The sequence below is a fragment of the Symsagittifera roscoffensis genome, chromosome 8 (genome assembly GCF_963678635.1).
Source record: "Symsagittifera roscoffensis chromosome 8, txSymRosc1.1, whole genome shotgun sequence".
NCBI lineage: Eukaryota > Metazoa > Xenacoelomorpha > Acoela > Convolutidae > Symsagittifera > Symsagittifera roscoffensis.
The window spans coordinates 19,439,545-19,466,207 of record NC_087069.1 but is presented as its reverse complement, the minus strand read 5'-3'; positions in this window follow the sequence as shown (position 1 = coordinate 19,466,207).

Sequence of the window (26,663 nt, the reverse complement as noted above, 5' to 3'; positions counted from 1 at the left end):
CACATGTTAGTGTTGGACGAAGTGCTGGGGTTGGAGCTGTCCAATTTCAGTCGACAACTCAAACTGAAACCGGGAATAGACGACAACCATCGAGTGATCACGGCAATGTCCAACGACTTATGGTTCCGAGCAATGGAAGTGGCAGGTGAAGACACAAGAAGGAAAAATTCACTGGAGACGAGAGCTCATCTGGAGGCGATGGTTCTGAGAACCAAGCCGGAAGCCAACCAGTGGCTACACCTGAACCCTAGAGTGGCGGCATTGGGTGCAGATGCTTTTGAGCAAGGCCCCGTGATGATCACAAAGATACATGCCTACTTGTTGAAGGAGGTGAACCTGGCGGAAAATGCCGGAGAAAAGACCGCTGAGTTTGTAAACAGAATGTGTCAGATTACTCTGGAAACCTTCTGGACCCAGGAAGTGAAAGGACAGGAGGGCTTTGAAAGGACAGACAACATGCTAGAAGGGTTGGGAGCCGGATGGACCGCGTCCTTCTTGGCAAAAGTTTACCCGAAAGTCTTGCACTATTTGATAAAGGAATTCCTCCAAGCAGTAGTGAGAGTATCGATAGTGGAACTAATAGCCTTGTTCGGGACATTCGGAGCGGAGAGTTTCGTGAAAGGACCGCCGATGCTGCTCACCGATGGAATTCAGAACCTGCGGCTAGACGGACTTCTGACATTGATTGCAATTACCCACGGAAACTTGGGAGGACTAATGGAACTGGCACGTTGTCCAGAGCAGATGAAAGAGAGAGTGATGAAATTGAATATGAAGAAATCCACGGACTCGTGGAATAAGATAAGAGACCTGAGACACACTCTTATCCAGTATCTCTTACAACAAAATCGCTTTGGAACGGGAGAAGATGAGAAGATTGAAAGAGAGGAAGATGTTAGACGACATGTTGGAGGCATGCCACTGTTAACTGATCTGAGCTTGGGTATGAGAACCGATCCCTTGGCGCTGATCAGAGGAATCACGGAGTTCGTGACAGTGATCTATGGACCAGCAGTCACGTTTGCGTTCCCTGACGTTAAAGTGGAAGCATATAGGAGGTCGGTGCTGCACCTGAACCTCATATCGGCAGTGGACGGTAGTACACTGAACTGGTGTGAGCAGCTCACATTACGGGAGCTCATGAGTGAAGATCTGTTATTCGCAAAAATATCGGAGCCAGAGATGACAGTCATCAATTTTGACGGTCACTTCCGTGATCGCATGGGAGAAGTAGAAAGAGGACACATCGAGGTGTTTCCAAAGCTTTGGAATCTGAGACCCTATGATAAAACGAATGGTGAAATAACCAGAGTGCCTCGTCTCACTGCAGCATATCACAAAGTGAGAGAAGAGACGAAGGACTGGGGCGATTACAAGAAGCTGCCGGAGGCAATCCCTGAATTCCCTCTGATAAGAAGGATGTTGCTCGGAGCAGTCTCCGTGGTACAAACTCCTAGGTTGAGAGCATTCGAAACCAATAAAAGGAGAGTAGGGAACTTCGTGGGAACGATGAATCCATACTTCGTAGGGAGAAATGCCGCCGTGTTACAATACACACGATTTGCATACACGGATCAAGCGACGAGAAGGCGAATAAGCAACGCCGCGTTTCCAAAGCCTGGAAGATTTGATGAGGAATGGAAGGGATTAGGCTTAGCTCCGATGAGGATGAGAGGCAGGACCGAAATGCCTGAAGCCTCAATAATCCTGACTAGTGTAAAACAGGAGATGAAAGTGGGAGGAATACTGCAGACGAGAACCTTCCTAGCACCCTTCGGCTGCGAAGAAATCAAAGTGATCCATGGAGAAGAGGAAGATAAATCGGCCGGTACACTGCTCATACCGAGATTCCAGGAAGAAGCCGACAATGACGAACAACGACCATCGAGCCCGAACAAAGATAAATCAGAAGGAAATGACGGACAGGGTGGGAGCCGTCAAACCGAAGAACCCATGCAACAAGATCAGGCTGGTGGGGAAGACGACAGGGCATCTACAGGAGGAACATCCAGCCTGGATTTCAATATCTTCAGTGATCTTGAGAACAATGCGGATACGTTGGAAACGACTGAGCCAGCGGATGAAGGCATCTCGACACTGGAGCCTCCGTCAGCCTTTATGGAAATGAAACGGAATTTGCCGGAGAGCAGCCCTCCTGGCAATTCAAGAAATAACGACCAGAGAATCCTCATGGAATCAACTCGGAGGAGAAGAATAGAGGCCTCAGCCAGAGGACCTTTCTTGGGAACGCTGCCCGAAGAAGAATGGGAAGTACATTACCGCGACCACGAGAGTAGGACGGGATGCAAACTGGACAGAGTGGCGTTTATGGAAGAAGTCTGGACCGTGGTTCAAAGCTATGGGACACAGTCTATTCTAAAAACGGGTCTCAACCAACCCTTGATGAGAGAAGTGCTTGACAAGCTTGATGAGTGTGAAGGGAGACTGAGTGAGTTGTTGATCGACTCAGCCACTGATGAGAGTGAAGCAAATTCTCCCATCAAGATGACACCGCAGGACGATGAAGGAGAGGTGGTGCATCTGTCAAGAACCAGGAGAGGGACGATGCGATCAAAAATGGTGATTGATAAATTCAATGCGATGAAAATGAAGTTAAGCAGCAGAGTGATGCCGAGGAGAGTTGGAAAGACGAAAGTGGATTCAGAAATATCGATGAAAGCTGGTAACTCAGCGAAAAGGAAATGAGTTGAGGAGGTCATGGATTTGGGGCAAGGTGATTATCAATTGTCTGGCACAGAGAGAATGTTAACTGATATAGCGATGGTGCCACCCATTCTCATGGCGGGGATAAAGTCCACCGGTTATAAATCCAAAAAGAGTGACCGCACTCTGACTGGAGCAACCTTAGAAATGGAAATACTCAGCCAATGTGGAGAGAGCAAAATGAAAGACTTCAAGCCATCTCCCATGAATCATGGAAAAGGAAGTGTCGCAGGACAACTAACACCAGTGGAATACAACCGACTGACAGTGTCGGAGACTGTGTCGATAGATGAACCCACCGGTGGATACATGGAGATGTTAGAATACCGAAACTCGGCTAGAGGTTATGTAATGGCCCTGGAAGACGAAAAAGCCATGGAGGGTTATCTGGAAACGATGTTGCAAGGCACCACCCTCAAGCAGAAGGCGTACGGGACTTTGGTGTCGTCTGACATACAGGCGGAAACGATCGAGCAGTTAGTGAGCCTTCCATGGAAAGCAGTAGTGTTGAGGTATTTCGAAGAAGAAATGAGGACTACGCCAAGAATACATGCTCTCGTGGCAGTACCTTACGTAAGAACAGAGTTACAACTCAGGTTCGCCTGGTGCATGATGGGACTGACTCGCGAAGAATATGACTCAGAAGAAAGGAAGAGATCAAAAGAGGAAAAGGTTTTCCTTATGACGAACCTGGGGGATCTGATAGTCCAGGAGGGAGCAGCAGTAGCGTGTGCGAAGCGGAGAGACGCTCTCTGTTTCATTCGATTCCTGATAGAGCAGATTCCAGTACCTGTATTAAACACTTGTGTTAAAATGTTGAGGGAAGGCGATGAGCAAACGAAAGCCTTATTCTTGCCAGCATTGCTGGATATGCAGCAAAGTAAACCGATGAGGGTGAACATGAAAGAACCTGAGGAGTTGGAAGCCATGAAAAAGGTAGACGATATCAGGAGATTCTCAAACAAGGAGCTGAGACTCACTAAAGAATCTATGGGAGCATTGCCGAAATCCAGTGAATACTGTGGACCGATCAAGAAGAAATCGTATGGCTACGTATCCGGGATCATAGGGATCGCGTACAATCCTTTCCTGAGTGAAGACATACGCGATTGCTTCTTCGATTATGAGCAGGCGGTGTTGCTAAGATTCTGGACGTCCAGAATTGTAACGATTAAGAGCGTTAAAAATCCACAGGCCAAATTGGGACTGGTCTTGGAAGAAGAGGTGACTGCACCTTCAGTACCAAAATCCGACAAAAGAGTGGAGTTTGGGTTGGGATTCTCAGATGAATTACTGAGAACGAGCTTGATGACAGTGTGGGAATTGATGAGGCCATCATGGTGTCCTAGTCCCAGCGCTGACTCAATATTACGGGCGACACAAGACGTACAGAGGGAACTGAATGCAGACTGTAACCTGCGTGACCTCAACATCATATATAATGTGATGATAACAGCCTCTAAGAGCAACGGAGAAGATAAGTGGAGTTGCCTGGCTGGGGACCAGAAGACTGGGTCAAACCTGGTAGCTGTCTGGCGGAAGTCTGTGGACTGGAGGGTCACGTTTGTGGAGGTCTGGACTGTGTGAGGACCCTGGAGAAACAACACAAGCAATTGACGGTATTGTTTGGAAATGTAGTGATGAAAGCTAGAACAGAAACGGAACTGATAGCAGATTGCCATGGAGGAACCGATGTGAATCTAGTGACTGCACTAGGATTCTACAGCATGTTTGGTTCTTTAGAATCACTATTGAATCTGGAACAGAAACATGAGATGGTCACAGCCATCAGCGTAGAAGTATTCCCAGGAGTTCTGCAGACTGAGCAGAAATACATCGGAAAATGGAGGGAAGCAATCGAGACGGAAATGAACATCAGACACAGCGAGACTTATTGTAGACCATCAGGAGCACGATATTTGGTGGGTTCAACGTTGGCTCCAATGTGCAGGAGCAGATACCCCGTACATTTCGTAGCTGTGGACGTGAAGAGTACAAGAACGATCGTGGATCAAGCTTTCTCAGTGCCGAAGTGTGTGAGATTGGCGAGAATGTCCGAGAAGTCTTACGAGTTACTATAGAAGATGTTTCAGCAGTTCCAGAGAGAACCAAAGAAGAATTGGAGTCGATATTAGGAAAGAAGTTCATGGGATATGTGAGTGGGAACTTCAGTGACTTTGAGAGACAGAAACAGAGAGGATCAACTGTCACAGATTACAATGCAGTAGATGAGAATGATGAAGTCCACCGAGTGATGATGGAAGTGGAACCATTGCTGGAAGCTTCAGGAAAACGTAATTGGAGGAGCATCATGTTGACGCATGACGAGTTTCCTTGCCACTGCCACTATCCCAAGCGTAGTAATCTGATGTTGATCTGGGACTCTGGAGAGCTGCTCTCCATGGGTTTACCAGATTCATCACAGCCCGTAACAATAGTGATAGTGGGAGTTATGATGGCGATACGATGGCTGGAAGTTCATGTGAGAGAAAATAACAGACAGGAGGCACCGACGAGAGAACAATTGCGGAATTTAGATTGTCTGAAAGATTTAGATCTTTTTGAGACAATGCGCAAAATTCTAAACATTCCGATGGAAGTGAAGAAGATATGGGCAAGAAAACGATTGATGCCATGGTTCAGAGCTAGCATGACTGCATGGTTGTACGAGTATGCGAAAAAGCATATGTCGAAGCATGGCAGAGTGTACAGTGAGTATCAGCTGGACATTGGAGCAGGGGCTTTCAAGCGAGCTCTCGTGACTCATCGGAATGCAGTGAACACCGCTGTGAAAAGAATTTCCAGGACGAGTGAACGTAGTGGAAAGGAGAAAGCAGAGATGCTGAAAGAAGATTTGGAGAGAAACGTGACGTTGTGTCTCCACAACAGCTTCTGCAGGAACAGAGAATCTAACGTGGATCCCCTACCTTGCTGCAAACAGAGGGTAGAAGAGCAGAAGTGTTGGAGGACGGTTTCCAGCAGCGTCAGGATAGCTAAAGACGTGTTACAAGATACAGAAACTGAGAGTGCAGAGTCAGTATCATGGAACACTGACGGATGACCGAAAAACAAGATGAAAAAAGAGATGAAATTAGAAGAATTTAGAAGTTTTAGAACTTCTAAACGACGAAAAAAGAAGAAAACAAAGGAGTGATGAAGAAAAGTTAAAACTCAGAATTGTTTTATGTGTGTGAAAAACTCAAGTGAGAAACCAAGCAACCAAGTTGTAATTGAAAACTGAAACATTAAGTTGAGTTTTGAAATTGTTGCATTTATAAATTTGCATTTTGATTTTAGTTGAAGTGGCTTTAGAGACACTCACTTACTATTTATTTAGGAAGGCTTAAGTGAAGGAGTGTATTTAAATATTCCAGCCTGCATGACTGTTTTTAACCAGCTAGGAGAACTGATCACTTTGTGGTGACATGGAAGGCTTGAGTAATCTCTCGAAGAATGAGATTGTTTCATTGTTCTTTCTAACCACAGAGTTTCTTAGTTTTAATGTTCAGGACAATAACAAGCAAGATTTCCGAAGGGAAGAAGCATAGTAGGATAATTTTAGCTTGTTGGTTGGCAGGACTGTCCTGCAAGCCAACACCTTTTAAATCTAACAGAAAAAGTTTTAATCGGGACATTGACACTGGAAGTCAGAAAATATGTTTTTATCTTAGGTCATATCCTCAATGTGCAGATTAATGAAAGAATTTGAAGGCTATAGTGATGTAGTATGATGCCATTTATATTCTGCAGTGAGTCGATGTGACGTGGATAAAAGTAATTTTGTGCATTTTGTAAATTCTGTTCGATGACACTGTATCTATTTTACGAACATTGCGTGATTCAATGAGGACATTGACCGGACTGTCCGGGGAGTATGTGACATTCGACCAGAATGTGAAAAATGCAATCTCTGCAGAATTCGAATTTTTAATAGCGAGAGTTCCGGATTGGTGATTATTAAAATTAAGAACGTTATTGGAACGATTGGCCAAACGGTGAGGGCTAGAATATTCTGGTATTTTAAAATTTTAAAATTTCGAATTATGACGTCATATTTCTGAGAAACGTCAGAAACGGCCATTTTGGCAGAAAAGCTAGAAGAAAACACAACAACATCAGTTGCGCGGACGATAAGTACGAAAACTGTGAGAAAAAACAAAAGCAGATTGCAGGAATAGCAGTGAACACTCCGAGTTGCAACTATTGTGTCGCTACAATAGTTGCAAGGCCGTTGCAGACAACGGTGAAGGGTGGAGGACAGCCTTCCGGATTAGGAAGAAGTCAAGATTAGCGAGCTTAATTCAGTGGATTCAAGAATCCGGAAGGGTTTCGGGACTGAAGTTTTTAGCCTGTTATATAGACTTTTAGCTTCTTGTCATGTCCTGATTTGAATTTAATTAACATCTAGATTCATTTTGATAAGGATGAGAAGCTAGGAGTCGGGGGAAAGGGTTGATCCATCTTCGATGGAGATGATGATTTTTATCTACTGAACAAAAACAATAGTAATATAATAAAAAGTAGTAGCCCTGTTTTTAGGAGTGACCTCGTGGTCTGGGGATACTGAGACCCAGCCATGAGCTCACTATTTCTGCATGTAATCTAGTTATTTTGAGTGTTTTAACCGAAGCCGAAAGCAGTAACGTTTTTGTCGACCCGATGTTAGAAAAGACCACCGAAAGTACTGGCTTGGTAGAGACGGTGAAAAGCATGCAAAGCTCTGTTTAGACGTTAGCCAGTCGTCTTAAGACTTAGTTTTGTCTTCCGTCGATATGTATCTTCCGGGCGAATGTTACAGTACTGTAAAGATTGAATTCAACCAGCAAGTTGTCCGTTTTTGTGGCTGATCGGTTTTCTGAAATTCTCGAATCCATCACAAATGATGAGTGGTTACTTGTGTCCAGTGTTGGCAAACCAGCAATTACCGGCACCAGCAGAAGATCTGCTTAGGCACTGAAAAAAAGCCGTTGGGTGAAAGCTACAAACTTTTAAAAACTAAGGGTTGGCGTTTCAAACCTAACTTAGTATTTATAACAAGCATTTGACTCAAATGAACTTCCACTGATTTAAGTAAAGTTTTGAAGAAGCTGCATTTTTCACCTGCACAACATCTAAGAACATCGTTCCAATTTTTTGCACATATGTTGACGCATCGGTTCATATATGTTGACGTTATCTTCTCATCACCGTCAAACTAGCAAAGTCGTTTTCGTTCGAAAACCGATCCGTCCGAGTTGAAATTAGCCAAACAAAAGCAATTGGTTCTGGCTCAGTCGGAGGCGTTCCTTGTCGAAATCATTGCACTTCACAATAAACGGTCCTTTAAGAAGTCTAGCCAAATAGCTTCTTTTTCGCAGTTTATCTTTTCCGGTGGTCTAGTCCGTTCCACTGGTTGTGTTTTCGTCTCGCCTCTTTGGGTTTTACGTTAGGGTTTTTGAATAGCCGATATTTATTCATTTTAACGCTAATAACATTTATTCTCTAGAACAATTATCACCAAAGTGTTGATTATCTGTCTGAGGTTATATAACAAGAGTATGTTGTTTCGAGGCTCTGTACTGACCTCCGTTGAATAGAACGCCGTTGCGTGTTTGGCCGAAAATAATTTTACTCCGATGATTGCTGATCTTTCACTCTTAGGATCGGATTAAAAACTGCGAGGTAGACTACTTCGGTACGTTCTACCTAAAGATTCGACGAAGCTCAGAGAAACGTTGAGGCTTCTCATCCACGTTTATGACGACACGTGCAGTTCGCCTTGTGGCTGTTCCGTCAATTGACACAAGTTTTTGTGCAATAGGCATAGAACGCTTCCTTGCTAGGCGAGGAACGCTTTCCGTTATCTGATCCGGCAATGGCACAAATCTCAATGGCTCGACTAAAGAACTGATTTCCCAGTAATTGATTATCAGTATTTGATTATGAAAAATACGTCGGATATTGAGCCCGGGTTGACCATTCAATGTTCATATCGGAACAATTTTCATCGTACAGCTTTTTATCAATTCATACGTCAGAATCTTTTAATAAAACCTCCATTAAAGCCATTTTTCCTACTCAAAAATTGTATGACAAGCAGCGAAAACTTCAAAGCAAAGAATATTTTTATCGTCTCCAAGTTGATAAATTGGGTTACGCTGATTTTTGTGGGGAGGTCAACCCGGGTTAACAGAGCTTGTCAAAAGTGCTCCAGGATTTTTTTGCCAAGAGTCAAATAATGAAGCAGATATAAACATTGAAATGTAAATAGAGTTTGCTGATTTAATGATCGTCATGTTTTCATAAAACTGTAGAGTAATTTATTGAGTAGAACTCTTGATAACCAGTAGTTGATTATAAAGAAGACCGTAAATTTTTTAAGCCCAACTTTAAACAAGCGATGATTTCATTATATAAGTCTCTCTGAATCGGGACTTATTTCAACCATAATGAGATATACTGGAGGGTTTGAAGAATCTTGTATGTCATACGGCCCAAAACAGTATACATTTGAGAGTTTGGAACTGATTCTGGTTGGTTGAAATTAATATCATCAAATAGAAAAATCTGGGTTTTCAAAGAAAACAGAAGCTAAGTTAACAGTTTAATAATATGTGTTGTTTAACAGAAAATATCTAAATTTAAGTTCCGGTGCAGGCATGATAAGGCGGGCTCCAAAAATGATATTGCCACGTTGTATTTGTTCTCACTTTACCATGACAAGTGAAAGCGTAATTATTATGTTGACGATCATCAATTTTCTCCTTCGTAGGAAAAACTAATTTTTATCTGACTCATCATTTTCTCCCTCCGTAACTTAGAGTGTTTTTTTCTGAGTCATCATTTTCTTCCTCCGTAGTTTAACTTGACTTTTAATTTAACCATAATATTCTGCCAACTTTCGCGAGGTAGTGCGGACCAAAAATGCAGGGTTTTGTTTAAATTTTTCCAAAAAGTGCCCTAAAACGCCTTTTTTGCATGTTTTTTCAACAAAAATTGCCTGCAGTGCAGAACGTTTGGTCAATATCAGGAGTTTTTTCTATTTTCTTGTGTTCATTACTCTTTTCCAACTGTCTGTTGGCTCAAAAAAGCCCTAGATACACCCATGGTTGACAAGGTTTCCTTTAATGAAAAAATCTTGCTTTTTGGTTATCCAATAACAATACATTTTACTTCAACTGATGGAGTTTTTTTACTCGCTAAAGCTGAGGTATAATTCAACTTGGAGTTGTCTAGAAATGTATTTAGTACGAATATAAATCCTTTAATTGGTAGTGGAACTAAGATTAAAATAATAAAGTCCTAAATGAGGTGGACAAAGAGAACCATTTTTTAAGACCAGAAAAAACCTTATTTTAAAATTATTTGAAAGCAAAGTTATGATTTTAAGATTAAGGAAAAGAAAAAGAAACTAAAAGGGTTTACTGAACATAAAAGCATTCAATTGGAATCAACATATACTTTTAGTTAAAATTTCATAGTTAAAATTGATCGTTATGAGACCTAACCAGGAAAACTTAAGAGATATTCTATTAGTTTGCGTGCGTACTTTAATTCCATCGAGCTTAAAATAATTGATGTTCAATAATTTGGAAAGAAATGATGGAATACTTGTGCTTCGGTTTTTTTTGTTCGTTCATTCAACGAATTTTCAAATAAGCGTTTTGACAGAAACTTTAATCTCATCCAAAAACTTGTTTTCCGGAGCTCGAAAGTAAAAAGTATACCCGTACTTTTTTTCTGATCATATTGGGTTGGAAAGTGGCTAACTTAGGTTTATGTGATACATATTCAATTCTTTTGAGTTTTTATTTTAAATCAAATTATTACAAATTAAATTGAGGCTAGAAACTTCGTGAGGCCGATAAAAAACAGAAAGTATCCCTCAGGATTTTGATAAAAACGCAGACCAAAGGATCCCCTTTTAGCGCCAAAACACTTTTAGTAGCTGCGTCAAAAACTTTTGAGGTGTGTAATTTTGAATTGAAAATTAGTCCAAGTGAGACGTTTCAATTCGTTCTATCTTTTTACTCAAAGCAGGTATCTGTCAACCTGCAACAGGTACCTGTCATTTTGCCTCAACCAAAACTATATATAAACACCACGTCCCCAGCTGTAATTTTCATTTCAAAATCTTCTTGACTGCTTTTTACACTGTTCTGTAGACTGGTCACTAGACTTCAATTTCACTATTCAACATGTCATAGAGGCCTGAATGCAAGAAACCCCGAGCCCTTCAGCTTCAAGACGCTGGAGGCATTCTTCTTCAGTGGACCGAAAAAGTCACGGTCCTCATCCGGTGCTACTTCGTCTGGCAACCCCCTTCCGTCAACTCCTCAGACTCCCATACCTGGACCTTCATGAGTATAAAAGCCGCTGGCATCTTAAGCCACTATAAAATTAAAATATTATATTGAGTTGTTCTACACTTCAGCAGTTTAGATTTAGATCCGTGGCCAAATTAGATTTCGGAGTCTACAACTTCACAAAGAGTCCTCACTGTAAAATTGACCTTGGAAGTTGTCAGCAAGCAAGGGAGGGTAGAAAAGAAATCACCTGAACCTCAGCACCACGAGGTACATATTTTTGGTCTGGTCAGAGATACAACTGAAGAAGATTTTAACGACTTGATTGGTCTGTACCTGAATGCACTGCCAGATGGCGACAGTGGGGGCGAGTTTCAAGTCTGGAGTAAAAGGTGGCGTTTTCTCCTTGGAGTGATATACCAGCATTTTCATTGGTTTTCTAAAATTCTGTCACAAGTCGACAATCCCTGTCGTGTACGCAGTGCTCCAAATTGGAGCAACCCTTCCAGTATTAGTTTGCTCTGCCAAAAGCTCCTTCTCCAGTAGAACTTCAAAATTGGCTTTGGCGTGCGTTCACATAGAAGTGAAAAAACGTTCACGAACTCAAATACAGATTTGCCGCCTAAAAATCGTAGACTTCTTATGGTATAAATTTGAATAAATTTGAATAAATATATGTATATTGAATTCAACTGTCTCTACTTTTGTTTTCAAAGTACACCCTCCACCCAAGGTAAAATAATTTGCAGATCTACGCCTGATACAAAGGTAATAACTACTATAACAAATTTGGGCTCTGTTTCAATTTCCTTCCCCCCACATTTCAATATTGTATTTTTCTGAGTTGCCTTATGTATTCAAATAGAAAACTTTGATTTTTATGCCAAGGTACTGATAACTTTCCTAAGCTGAAACTCAGATCTGGAGGTAGGGGGAACAGCCAAAACTGTCCTTTTGAACTCATAAAATTGTTTCCTGTCAGCTGAACTAGAGTTCAAAGGTCAGGTCAAAACATTGTTAATTTTGCACCCTAATTCGAAAAGCCTTTTATATTTCAAAATTGAAATAGATTTTTTTCCCTCTTCAAACAGATGAAAAAAATGTGATTTTAAAAAAAATTGATTTCCTAAAAATTTGGGATGTTTTCGTGACCAAACACAAGTGACTAGTCAGCAAAGGTTGATCGTCTAACATTCACAACGCTTTGGAGATGACATGACTTGTGTAAGAACTCTCTTCACAAATCATATACAGAAGTATCAAAATTTTAAATTTTGGCCAACAATTCCAAAGATGATTATTTTTAAAATTAGATTTTTCGAAATATCAGAGATTGATCAAGGCATATATAAACATATCATACAAAAGAAATAGGAGTTTTTAGCCTGTTTGAAAAAATTATCCAGAGAAATCGAAAAAAAAACCAAATTTTTGTCTGTCCAGGTCTAACTTATGCAGACAAAAAGTTGAAATTTGCATGCAAAAAAATTTTTTTTTGGAAATTATTTTTTTGAATACAAAGATTAACGGTTGAAAAAAAAATATGGGGAAATCTCAATAATATTTTTATCGCCATCAAAAAATGCTATTCATACCATTTTCATATATATAAATTGTATGATAACCGTTTTTTTTCCAAAAAAAAGAAGAAACATAGTTTTTTTTTCGTCACCAGACTGTTTTATTTGATTCAAATAGCCGCAGAAACTACTTCGAATCTTTTGTCAATGATTTATTGAAAGTGTATGAAAATTTCATGGCTACCATTTTTCAATACATTTGATGTATGGGTTTATATGATAAGAATTTTCATTGAATGGAATCGCAAGATAAGCATTTTTGGTTTATGGAGGCCAACCCGAGCAATGAAGAAAGCAAGCTATTATAAATGATTCGATAGGTAATAAATTGTATTAAATTTTTAAAATGTCCATTAAAAAATTTCTTAACTGTCCATTGTACGTCAGTTGCTATCTTAGTTTTGCTATGGCTTGTTTTTATATTTGTTCATCGTAAATCTAGTATATAATTTAAATGAAAAGCTCCACGCAGCAATTTTTTTGTCCATGGTTGAGGAAACGAGTTATGTAACTCAGTAAAAATAACGATATGTCATAAAAACAATTTTTGTATCTGCTGAGGTGGAATGGGGGTGGGGGTTGTTTGCTGAAGAGCCACAATGTTTTTTCTTTAGCCTCGTTCTCTGTTTTCAGTTTTCGCTTAAGAACAATATATATTTGACTTCGGATCTACTTAAAAATACCCCCTTTTGTACATACCTAACATCCTCCACCCCTATAATTAAGTACAGTAAATTAGCACTGAGCTTTCCAATGAGAAACATAAATTTGCTGCATTCTGATTGGTCGAAAAAATCGTAGACTTTTTATGGTATAAATTTGAATAAATTTGAATAAATATATGTATATTGAATTCAACTGTCTCTACTTTTGTTTTCAAAGTACACCCTCCACCCAAGGTAAAATAATTTGCAGATCTACGCCTGATACAAAGGTAATAACTACTATAACAAATTTGGGCTCTGTTTCAATTTCCTTCCCCCCACATTTCAATATTGTATTTTTCTGAGTTGCCTTATGTATTCAAATAGAAAACTTTGATTTTTATGCCAACGTACTGATAACTTTCCTAAGCTGAAACTCAGATCTGGGGGTAGGGGGAACAGCCAAAACTGTCCTTTTGAACTCATAAAATTGTTTCCTGTCAGCTGAACTAGAGTTCAAAGGTCAGGTCAAAACATTGTTAATTTTGCACCTCAATTCGAAAAGCCTTTTATATTTCAAAATTGAAATACATCTTTCTTTTCCCTCTTCAAACAGATGAAAAAAATGTGATTTAAAAAAAATTGATTTCCTAAAAATTTGGGATGTTTTTGTGACCAAACACAAGTGACTAGTCAGCAAAGGTTGATCGTCTAACATTCACAACGCATTGGAGATGACCTGACTTGTGTAAGAGCTCTCTTCACAAATCATATACAGAAGTATCAAAATTTCATATTTTGGCCAACAATTCCAAAGATGATTATTTTTAAAATTAGATTTTTCGAAATATCAGAGATTGATCAAGGCATATATAAACGTATCATACAAAAGAAATAGGAGTTTTTAGCCTGTTTGAAAAAAGTTATCCAGAGAAATCGAAAAAAAACCCAATTTTTGTGTGTCCAGTTCTAACTTATGCAGACAAAAAGTTGAAAATTGCATGCAAAAAATTTTTTTTTGGAAATTATTTTTTTGTATACAAAGATTAACGGTTGAAAAAAAATATGGGGAAATCTCAATAATATTTTTATCGCCATCAAAAAATGCTAGTCATACCAATTTCATATATAAAAATTGTATGATAACCGTTTTTTTTCCAAAAAAAAAGAAGAAACATAGTTTTTTTTCTTTTCGTCACCAGACTGTTTTATTTGATTCAAATAGCCGCAGAAACTACTTCGAATCTTTTTTCACTGATTTATTGAAAGTGTATGAAAATTTCATGGCTACCATTTTTCAATACATTTGATGTATGGGATTATATGATAAGAATTTTCAGTGAATGGAATCGCAAGATAAGCATTTTTGGTTTATGGAGGTCAACCCGGGCAATGAAGAAAGCAAGCTATTATAAATGATTTGATAGGTAATAAATTGTATTAAATTTTTAATTGTCCATTAAACAATTTCTTAACTGTCCATTGTACGTCAGTTGCTATCTTAGTTTTGCTATGGCTTGTTTTTATATTTGTTCATCGTAAATCTAGTATATAATATAAATGAAAAGCTCCACGCAGCAATTTTTTGTCCTTGGTTGAGGAAACGAGTTATGCAACTAAGTAAAAATAACGATATGTCATTAAAACAATTTTTGTATCTGCTGAGGTGGAATGGGAGGGGGGTTGTTTGTTGAAGAGCCACAATGTTTTTTCTTTGGCCTTGTTCTCTGTTTTCAGTTTTCGCTTAAGAACAATATATATTTGACTTCGGATCTACTTAACAATACCCCCTTTTGTACATACCTAGAATCCTCCACCCCTATAATTAAGCACTGAGCTTTCCAATGAGAAACATAAATTTGCTGCATTCTGATTGGTCGAAAAAATCGTAGACTTCTTATGGTATAAATTTGAATAAATTTGAACAAATATATGTAAATTGAATTCAACTGTCTCTACTTTTGTTTTTAAAGTACACCCTCCACCCAAGGTAAAATAATTTGCAGATCTACGCCTGATACAAAGGTAACAACTACTATAACAAATTTGGGCTCTGTTTCAATTTCCTTCCCCCCACATTTCAATATTGTATTTTTCTGAGTTGCCTTATGTATTCAAATAGAAAACTTTGATTTTTATGCCAACGTACTGATAACTTTCCTAAGCTGAAACTCAGATCTGGGGGTAGGGGGAACAGCCAAAACTGTCCTTTCGAACTCATAAAATTGTTTCCTGTCAGCTGAACTAGAGTTCAAAGGTCAGGTCAAAACATTGTTAATTTTGCACCATAATTCGAAAAGCCTTTTATATTTCAAAATTGAAATACATTTTTCTTTTCCCTCTTCAAACAGATGAAAAAAATGTGATTTTAAAAAAATTGATTTCCTAAAAATTTGGGATGTTTTCGTGACCAAACACAAGTGATTAGTCAGCAAAGGTTGATCGTCTAACATTCACAACGCATTGGAGATGACATGACTTGTGTAAGAACTCTCTTCACAAATCATATACAGAAGTATCAAAATTTTAAATTTTGGCCAACAATTCCAAAGATGATTATTTTTAAAATTAGATTTTTCGAAATATCAGAGATTGATCAAGGCATATATAAACATATCATACAAAAGAAATAGGAGTTTTTAGCCTGTTTGAAAAAAGTTATCTAGAGAAATCGAAAAAAAACCCAATTTTTGTGTGTCCAGGACTAACTTATGCAGACAAAAAGTTGAAATTTGCATGCAAAAAATTTTTTTTTGAAAATTATTTTTTTGAATACAAAGATTAACGGTTGAAAAAAAAATATGGGGAAATCTCAATAATATTTTTATTGCCATCAAAAAACGCTAGTCATACCATTTTCATATATAGAAATTGTATGATAACCGTTTTTTTCCAAAAAAAAGAAGAAACATAGTTTTTTTTTCGTCACCAGACTGTGTTATTTGATTCAAATAGCCGCAGAAAGTACTTCGAATCCTTTTTCAATGATTTATTGAAAGTGTATGAAAATTTCATCGCTAGCATTTTTCAAAACATTTGATTCATGGGAATATATGATAAGCATTTTCAGTGAATGGAATCGCAAGATAAGCATTTTTGGTTTATGGAGGTCAACCCGGGCAATGAAGAAAGCAAGCTATTATAAATGATTCGATAGGTAATAAATTGTATTAAATTTTTAATATGTCCATTAAAAAATTTCTTAACTGTTCATTGTACGTCAGTTGCTATCTTAGTTTTGCTATGGCTTGTTTTTATATTTGTTCAACGTAAATCTAGTATATAATATAAACGAAAAGCTCCACGCAGCAATTTTTTTGTCCTTGGTTGAGGAAACGAGTTATGCAACTCAGTAAAAATAACGATATGTCATTAAAACAATTTTTGTATCTGCTGAGGTGGAATGGGGGTGGGGGTTGTTTGTTGAAGAGCCACAATGTTTTTTCTTTGGCCTCTTTCTCTGTTTTCAGTTTTCGCTTAAGAACAATATATATTTGACTTCGGATCTACTTAACAATACCCCCTTTTGTACATACCTAACATCCTCCACCCCTATAATTAAGTACAGTAAATTAGCACTGAGCTTTCCAATGAGAAATATAAATTTGCTGCATTCTGATTGGTCGAAAAATCGATCATTTTGATCTACTTAACAATCCCCCCTTTTCTTGACCTCTCCATCATTACTTTACCAGAAGATAAAAACATTAATTTTATGGCGGTATCAGTAATTGCACGTGGTTATATCTGGGTGACTGACTCATGCCAGTTTTTAAGAGAGCATCAGATCTGAATGACAAGATCAAAATTAAAGAAACGGCACAATAGCAGGTGCAGAAAACAGTAGAAGAGCTTTTTTTGATTTAATAACCCTTTAATGAAACATTAATATAAAGAGAGCGAATTATGGAAAAACATTTTTTGTTAACCATCGCTGTTAAACTAGTTCTGTGAAAGCAAAAGACTGCTCGAAGATTGGTTCGATTGCCAAATCGATTATGAATCGAGACGAAAGTGACGGAATATTTGTGCTCGGGGTGGGTTTTTTCTTCAGACAATTTTCGACTTTTTAACTAGCCAGCTTTGACGGAATTTTCTTATATCATTCAAAGGTATTGTTATCTTGAGCTAAAATTTGAAAAGATATTCCACCTGTGATCATTTCACGTAATGTTATGGGGGTTTAAAGATTGTCATTTTGGCCATTTAGGGACAATTAACGCGCAATTAATCCGTCTTAGAAACCGTTCCAAATTGGTTGAAAGAAGCTTATTTGCCATAATTGATTTGTTACAAGTAGCGAAATCCATTGTTTTGTACTTTGTATGGCGTGTGGGGCAGGGATGATTTTCATGGAAAAAAATTCAAATTTAAGAGAAAAAAATTCTCGTTCATTATGAGGCCGAACTGTGCACTGGATAGGAGCCCAATTTTGTGTCTGTATGTTCCTGGTTTCCAGAGACAAGTCTTCAAACCTGTGAAAATTTTGTCGGAACGATCAAAAGAAAATAGAGAACAAAAGAAGAACAAAGGGAGCGTCCTTGTTGCGGAATCCGCTTACAAGGTACAAAATGCACAGTTTGGCCTCGTAATGTTTTATTTTATTTGAATTATTTTTTAAATGTTATTTTTTTTATATTACTGATCCAAAAACTTTAAAAACCGTCGGAGCATTCAGGGCTTCGCTCTGATACGAGCAGTCTTTTTAAGTTTTCAGTTCAAAATTTTCATCTAATTTATTTGAAGCGGGAATTCAAAAAAAGGCAGGAAATTTATTTTTAAAAAATTTGGGAAAACTTAAATCAATTTTGGCTACACTGACTTTCTCCATTTAAAAACGGAGAAATTGTAGCTGCGTGGTTTTTTCGTCGTATCACAGACAAAATATTTTAGTTTGAGTTCAAAGGCTCCTCGTGTTAAGGTAACTAGATTTTGTAAATGGCTCTTTACCAACCTCGAGTCAATCACTCTTCCAGACATATTGCATTTTTGTTGTAATAAAGTTTATGCATTTCAGTATTGCTATATTTGTGATTGTTTGTTGAAAGGTTTATTGATAAGCTATGCTCAGATTGGCTGGTCTATCTACCGTGCAAACTTTCGGGTGTTTTCAATAAAATCCCTTCCAGCATAGTAACAAAAAAAATCAGTCTCCGCACCACGTAGAGAAGTTCGTTTTTTGGGTTCTTTTATTTAATGGGGGGCTGTAATTGAAAAGAATCAAATTCCAATAATAAATCATAGTGTAAGGGGCTCTTAAACTGTGCATATACATAGATGTCAGGCCTTATATCGATTAACAAGAACAAATTGTTGGTTTACGCTTTGAACCAGAAACGTATCTGTACGTTTTTTGTGTAACTTTCCGATTAATTTGTCCTTAAAAGATTAATTTGCCGTTATAATTCGATATTTGATTTTTTACACTTTCTACCAAAAGTACCAAATTTTTTGTATAATCTGTGTTTTCAGATGAAGACTTCTTTGATTGCTTCTGTAGTCTTGCTCGTACTAACTCTGTCAACAACAGCAAATGCTGGGCAATTCTGTGATGGCGATCACCAGTGTTGGGCACATGAAATGTTGGTGTCAATTCCATTCTTCATAAAAAAAATTATGTTGAGTTATGAGGGTTTTCCTGTTAGCGCAACCGCCCTCCAACAAACTATGGACACCCTAGGCTCTTTTTCTCACCCCCCTCCGACCAACTGCTTAATTTTTAAATTGAATTGCTTGAGGAAAAAGAGCCACAACTCAAATTTTAAAAAAATTGCAGGGGCCTATCTTTCTGTTATTAGCTGGGAGGCTGTAATGGGAAAGGCACAAAGTCTGATTTCGGCTGATGACATTCACTAACGTTAATGAAAGAAATAATAAAAATTAGTGATCAAAGTTGCAATAACAAGCTCTTGAAGCATGTGCAATCTTCAGGCAAAACAATTTGAAAAGTAAAATCAGACTTACATAAAAACTGTTTTTGTTCTAGGAAAGTTTCTTAGAGACTCTGTTTCATAGCTAGATGTTTTATAGCTAGTCAAGGTTGACTATCTTTGAATTACTTAAAAAATTGGTAGAAACAACGCTTTTGTGTTAAATTTTAAACTAACCTTGAGTATCACTTTGGTTATACAGCCCTGATATTTTAGTTAAGTTTTTAGGATTTTCAAACTTAAAATACTGTAATTGAGTTGATTTATTCAGTTGCCGCGGACACAAGTGCAAAACAGACGCTTCCTCTGTGTGCAATGCGGACGCAGACTGCAATCTTTCTAGACCCAAATGCAGATTTGGGGTATGTGTGAGAAAAGAGTAAAACGACGGAGATCAATTTATACTTTTACTATTATTATTTGTTTTACTTTTAACTTCAATTAATTTAATTTGTTTCTAGGTATTTTTTCCATAAATGGTTTAAAACTACAACTGAGAATATCACAAAACGGCGGGTTTCATTTTGAAACTACAAGCACGAAACGCATAGTCAAATCCAAAGTACACAGTGTATAAAAAAGTTCGTCTTGTCTTTCTTGAATAAGTTCATTATAGTTTTTATGCATTATCTTTCAAAATTTCACTTAAACGTCCCAGCTAAAACTAGCCTCCTTCCATCCACGGTGAAAAAAAATGTATAATCATCCATTGAAATCATAAAAAAATACAATTTAACGTAGGTATCGAGTCAACTTATCTAAGCCATTTCGCAAACAATAATCAATTGTATAGAGAGAGAATCTATTTTTATAACCAAAAAAGGATATTAGTGCAAAAGTTACCAATTTTTTTACTCGATAAAACCTGTCTATAATCTGTAGATAATCTGCATATAGTCAAAACACAATCTTTATACAATAAAAGATGTATCAAATCTGTAGAAAATCTGGAGATATTCTGTTGTTAACCTGTATATAACCTGTAGAAAGTTGATTATTTGGTCTAAAAACATCAAGGGTCATTCAAAAACTTCAGTTTTGGGCAATTTTTGAGGAAAACCGTTTATCACAAACCACAAAATTCAAGAAATCCAAGTAATTTTTTGCAACCTAAAGGTTTCCGCGGAAAGAAAAAAATATTTGTTTGACATTTTTTCGAATGACATTTAAAAGATCAAACTTTTCAGCGCATGTTTGTGAGAAAAACATCAACAGAGAGCTAAGTTTTTTTGATTTATGAAAAAATGCTTATCCTACAATTACATATATGAAAACATCTTTATCTTAGATTTTTCTCAACCTTTTCTGTATGTCTGGAATAGTAGCATTTCATGAGTTAAATGATTCCATAGCTAGAAATTTTTTTAATTTGGCGAAAACTTTGTTAGAAACTACTAAATGGGTTTCTTCACTTCATAAACACATGTTATACAGATTTAATAGATAGCATGTGCAAGTTTATTTTATTAAAGGTAAACCTTATAAACGTTATATTCATTTTATAAATAAATTTTACGCTGATCTCCTTAACTTTTTGATTGATGAGAAAAAAATGAAAACAACTTTAGGGTATGGTTTTACATTGAATTTTTGTTTGATGTTCGAAAGATATCCACATGTACTCTAGCAGCAAAAAGACATCAATCTAAAAAGGGTTTACACTAGATGAAGGTTCATTTAACTTCACGGTGACATGTTACACTAAAGGGTAATTTTAACTACAGTGCATGTATTAAATTTGAAAACTATAAGGCATAAAATAGTCACTTCAATTTGAAGCAATTGTACATACTGTTAAGATAGTTTTTCTAAAGACAGAACTCTGTCAGATAAAATGTTATTGAAGAACTCAAAATTTACACTGCTTTTGCCAAAAAGTTTGGCTTTTAAAATAAATCGTAAATACTGTGCGAGTAAAACAAAAAAAATCATGTTTTTTAATTTAAAATTATCACTTATTGTAAAATATCACCATTTTCAATTCTAATAGAGGTGTGTAGCCTAAAGTTATTGTCATATTCCAAAGACAGAGACCATAAGGGTGTGATTCCCTTACTTTTCGTGCTATTCATGATGATGTAGATAACCTGGGTAGCCGGGCCGTGGTCGTGGTTTTATGTTCAGACCGTGTGGACCAGAGTTTACCATGTTCACACCGTTGGGACTCGAATATGGATTCTTCAGACCGTGAAAACCAGAAAAAAATTTAGACCTCGGTTTTAGAACTCGGTTTTGGACCGTCTGGGCCAAAAAAATCCGGATTCAGACCGTGTGGACGGAAAAAGTCCGGACTCAAAACTGAGTGAACCGAAGGAATTCGGTTTCAGACTAAATGGACCAACGAAATCCGGTTTCAGACTGTGTACACCGAAGAATTCCAATTTCACACCATGTGGACCGACGGAGTCCTGATTCAGACCTTATGGAACCAAGAAATGCAGATTCAGATCTTGTGGACCAAATGAATTCGATTTCAGACGACTTGGATCGACAGAATCTTGAATATTCAGACCGTGTGGACCAAAAATATTCGAATTCAGGCCGCGTGGACCAAAGTAGTCTGCTTTAGGACGGTGTGAACGTGTGGACCAAATGAATTCTGGTTCGACCGTTTTCAGATATAGCTTAGTTATGCTCAGACTCAGCATACTTTATGCTGAGACTTTACAGACTTTTGTTCAGACTTTGCAGACTTATGTTCAGACTTATGTTCAGATTTTGCCGACTATGTTCAGACTTTACAGACCTATTTTTAGACTTGGCAAACTTATGTTCAGACTTTGCAGACTTATGTTCAGACTTGGGTTCATACTTTGCAGACTATGTTCAGACTTTGCAGACTTTTTTTGGCCTTCGCAGACTTGGGTACCCGGATCGAGGTCGTGGTTTTATGTTCAGACCGTATGGACCAGACTTTATGTTTATGTTTAGACTTTGCAGACTTATGTTCAGACTTTGCAGACTTTGACCTGGAGGACGTTGTAAGAATCTCTTGTATTATGGGAATGGAGCCGTTCATTTTTTTCTATTTTTTGTCTAAAAACGGGACCAAATTTGCCGGTGCGGAAATGATTGAGCTGCTTAGCATCTGTCAATGGATAATGCGTGCTACAACCCTTCTGATACTCAAGATAAGTACGTGAAAAACAATCCAAGAGCAGCCCCACATCATGATGGGTCATGGAAGAGAAAGGTCTGCATATAAAAGCCAGACTTCACTCCAATAGTAGATTTTCGTTAAACTAAACATCGAATTTTTCTGTGCATTTTTCTGTTTTGTTGTTGTTTCTTTGATCGCACATCAAAAACTCGTGCATTGGATAATTAAATACTTTTTTACGGTATATAGCCTAGGGTATATGTCGTCAGCCATTTACGCTGTACATTGTCAACCTTCTGGTGCGAGAAGTGATTATTAGTTTCGCCTCCTCTTAAAAAAGTTTTTCTTTTTATAAGGGCAGAACGTCCACTCAAAAACGCCAATTCTGTGCAGAACCTGTAACTTTTTTCTGGTATTCCGTAGTTGTTATCAGCAAAAAAAGCGCAATAGATGCCCATGGAAGCATCCACAACTTTTTTTTCAGCTTGGGGCAGATCAGTTTTCTTCTTGAAATTTTTCCTCTAGAAACTTCTTCGGAAGAAAGCAGCTGAACGGACACTATATGAACCTTCGAAAGATTATTCAGAACCAGCAGCGATAATGGTTTGTCAAAAACATCTGCCACCAGCTTGAGTCTGAACTCTTCCATTAATCACTAAAATTGTCTGCCCCAGTTGCTTGAGTTAAAATTCTTCGCAAAAATGAAACCGTCACCGCTATTGTTCTTCGCGCTCGTGTATCGAAGTGATTCTAGGCCGGACTGTACTTCAAAAATTTTTCCATTGGAATGCGGCATCCGATTGCGGTTCTTTTTAGAATAGAATAGGTATTGAGCGGTCAGTCAACTTCATCAATCGACTTATACACTCCACGTTAAAATTGCAACATTCAGAACATTTCGCTGGGTTACCAAGTAAAGTAAGGATACGACATTGTGTTGTCTGGTACATATGAATAATTCGATGGCCCTTGGGAACAAAAAAAAACATACAGGATCTCGAATTCGCATCTGGCAAGGGCGCGCTTCAGTCCAGAAAAGCAAAAACAGGAAATTAAATCTATAGGACCCTCATATCGCGATGGACCATGGAAAGAATTGCCTGAAGTTATTAGGAAGAATTTATTGCGATATTTTATTCCCGTAGTTTACATTCAAAAGTTTGGGCACATTTTTATACTTAGGTGAAAGTTCCAATAGTTTCATATCTAACATTTGGTGAGCATTGACCCTATTAATCTAGTGGCGCTTACGATTATTCGTTTGAAACTTGCTGACCATAAGCAGGATATGTTTGTGCACAAACATACGCAATTTTCATATGATCACATTGACCAAGGGAGCGTGTACTCTCTTTCAACGAGCATAACGAGGGGTGCTCTCCAGCTGAGCATGAGCGCTCGATCGCGTCGACTAGTCAAAGGCAGCCCTGTTTTGTTCATCTTAGTAATCATTACTCTCGTTCTTCTCTCTTTGGAGATGGAGGTTGAAACACAAGAACAAAACTGCACGACTTTTCATTCGAAAGATTGGTTTGTAACTGTAAGCTAGACTTCTCTAAGATATCAAAAGACCCCTAAAGTGTCCGAGCAAAATTTTGTTAACTTTTTTTTTCGCTTAAAACTTTTTGTCATCACGCGCAACAAACGAGTGAGCACTAGCGACCCATTTCAGTCCGACCAGCTCACGTCTTTTTGCGGTAACTAAGAGAAACGACCTTAGAGAATGTTTAGTGTGTCCATCGTTCTCGTTTGGCCAGAGATTTCGTTTTGGTAAATGATACCAAAGTTTCATGGGGATACTACCTGCTCGCTAGTGTTGGTTCGCTTATTTACGGCAAGGATATCAAAAAACCCCTAATTTATTTACTTTTTTCGCTTATTTACTTTTGATATCTAAAATACCAAAAGACCCCTAAAGTGACCGATCAAAGTTTTGTTAACTGTTTTTTTTTTTTCGCTTAAAACTTTTTGTATTCACGCGCAACAAACGTGTTAGCACTAGCAACCCATTTCAGTCCAACCAGATCAAGTCTTTCTTGCGGTAACTGAGAGAAACTATTTTAGAGAAAAGTTAGTGTGTCCATCGTTCTCGTTTGGCTAGAGATTTCGTTTTGGTAATTGATACCAAAGTTTCATGGGGATACTACCTGCTCGCAAGTGTTGGTTCGCTAATTTACGGCAAAAAAACAAGACACGTTGCATTGTTTTGCGTTCTCTGTCAGGCCAGCTTACCTGGCCTGCTTAGTTTGGCTGCATATTTTTTGCTTTTGGGGACAAAGGATTCAAATCTAGTACGTGTTTGAGTTAATTGCTTTGCAGTTCAAGGTAGGTAGCTTAAAAAAGATACTATGAAACCCGGGTTGAATCCACCCCGGCCCTTAACAAGATACAGTTTTTCAAATATTATCTAAAGTGTACGTTGGCTGATACGTTTCTGTGGTTTTTGAACCACCAACATACGTTTTTATGGTTTTTCGGTTAAAAAGATGCCTCATTTTAATCAGTCAAGACCCTAAATCATTTAGCTGGTAGTATAAGGGGTTCAAAGGCTAAAAACTATTAAATTTAATTATTTATTACTGATTTAGGGTATTTTCGCTGAAATATCAAATTTACCGTTTTTCGAAAGAACGCTGAGTTCTTTTTTTTTCACTTCTAGTTTGAAAGAAAATTCACGAAATCGTTTTCGCTGTTCTGACAGTCTATCAATTTTCAGTAGTTGATCAAGTCGGAAAAAAATAGAAATCCTTTTTTATATCTTCCTTCAAAACACTGCGCCACTGGAATCAATTTTCCGATGGCGAAATTTTGAATTGAAATATTTTTGTGACTATTTTTTTGTGGGATCAACTATCATCGAGTTACTTTGTTTATAAGAAAAATTTTCATGAGCAACTCATTTGGCAAGTTTTTTTGAATCAAAATCATCTTGATGTAGAAAATCTGAAAGTGAATTTTAAAAAATATTGTTACTAAAGTAAAAAATTCATTTTTTTTAGAAAAAAAATTAACATCTTAAATTTTTTATAGAAAAAAAATTAGCCTCTCAAAAAAAATTTTTTTTTGGTTGATTTCAATATAATCTGGTGTAATTTTGTATGTCATTCATTTTTCTCAGCTTTTAATTCATTTTTTACTAATATGAATCCTTTTTTGAAGCTTTTATTTTGCTCAATTCTTGTGAAGAACTTGGTTACCTCAAATTTTTTCCCTTAAGTTAAAAGTCTACAAGTTTTTGTTTATTATGTCGTTGATCAAGTAAAATTGTCATTATTTTTTTTTATCTGCTCAATTGTTGTGAATGACTTGATTACTACAAATAAATTCCCCTTTGCTGAAAAACCTAAGAGTATTCAAATAATGTTTTAATCATCAAGCAAAGTTTCAGTACTAAACTAGGTCGTAAGATGCATACTAAAGGTCGATCAATAATCGGAATTCATTGAGTGGGCTTTCTTGTGGCTGGGTCTTTCATTATTTTAATCCATCCTTCAGAATACTCCATAGCAAGGCATTGGCCAGTTTTCATGAAAATACATCAAAATTAAACAAAAACTTATGTTTTAGTTAGAAGAATGAGATATAATTCACAAATGTTCTGCTATCTGAAGCATCTTTTGGCATAATTTTTTTGAAAAAGTTTGGGCTTGCCTTTCAAAACTTTATTAGTTATCTTTTAGAGAACTTAGACTTGTTTATTTAATTTGTTTGAAAATAATTCATTATTATTATGGTCATCAACTGTTTTTAAACTTTATATTTGTAGTTTTTTAATTTGCAATCACCAAGGTAAACGGGTCATGTTCATCGAATTTGCATAAAAAGTAATATTAAACATGGAATCAAAAAGTAATTTAATAGAATTACACCTACCAAAATACGTCAAGAAAATTGATGCAATAGATCATATGAAGACAGGTCATTCTTCAAAACAATTTTTATCGCCAAGAAGTTAGCGTAGTCAGGTAGGGATGGGAGCCTCACCTTCGCAAATTCAGTCCCAACTGTCATACTAAAGGTCCGCAAAAAGCGATAAAAGATGACTCTTTCTCCGTATAGTACACAAATGTTCGCGTTAGTAAAATTATGAAAAAATTAGTATCGGTTTTCGAGGTAGGAGGTATTGGGCATGCTTGAAGCCAAAAAAATCTCCTCTTGGTACTATTTCACGATATTCAGCTTTGGAAGATCGACCTAAAGTAGTTTTTGGAAGCTTCTGTGGCGCCAATGTTTATTATATTTACGAGGAGGGTCAAAACCTTTCAAAAAGTGCCTGAAATCTGCATACCTCTCAAAACCATAGATGCGCGCAAACCGTCCGCGTATTTTGTTAACTTGATTTATTTTTTTCGCTGGGAATCTAGAAACGATCCATTGAGAAAAGCTAAGTTAATACTCAC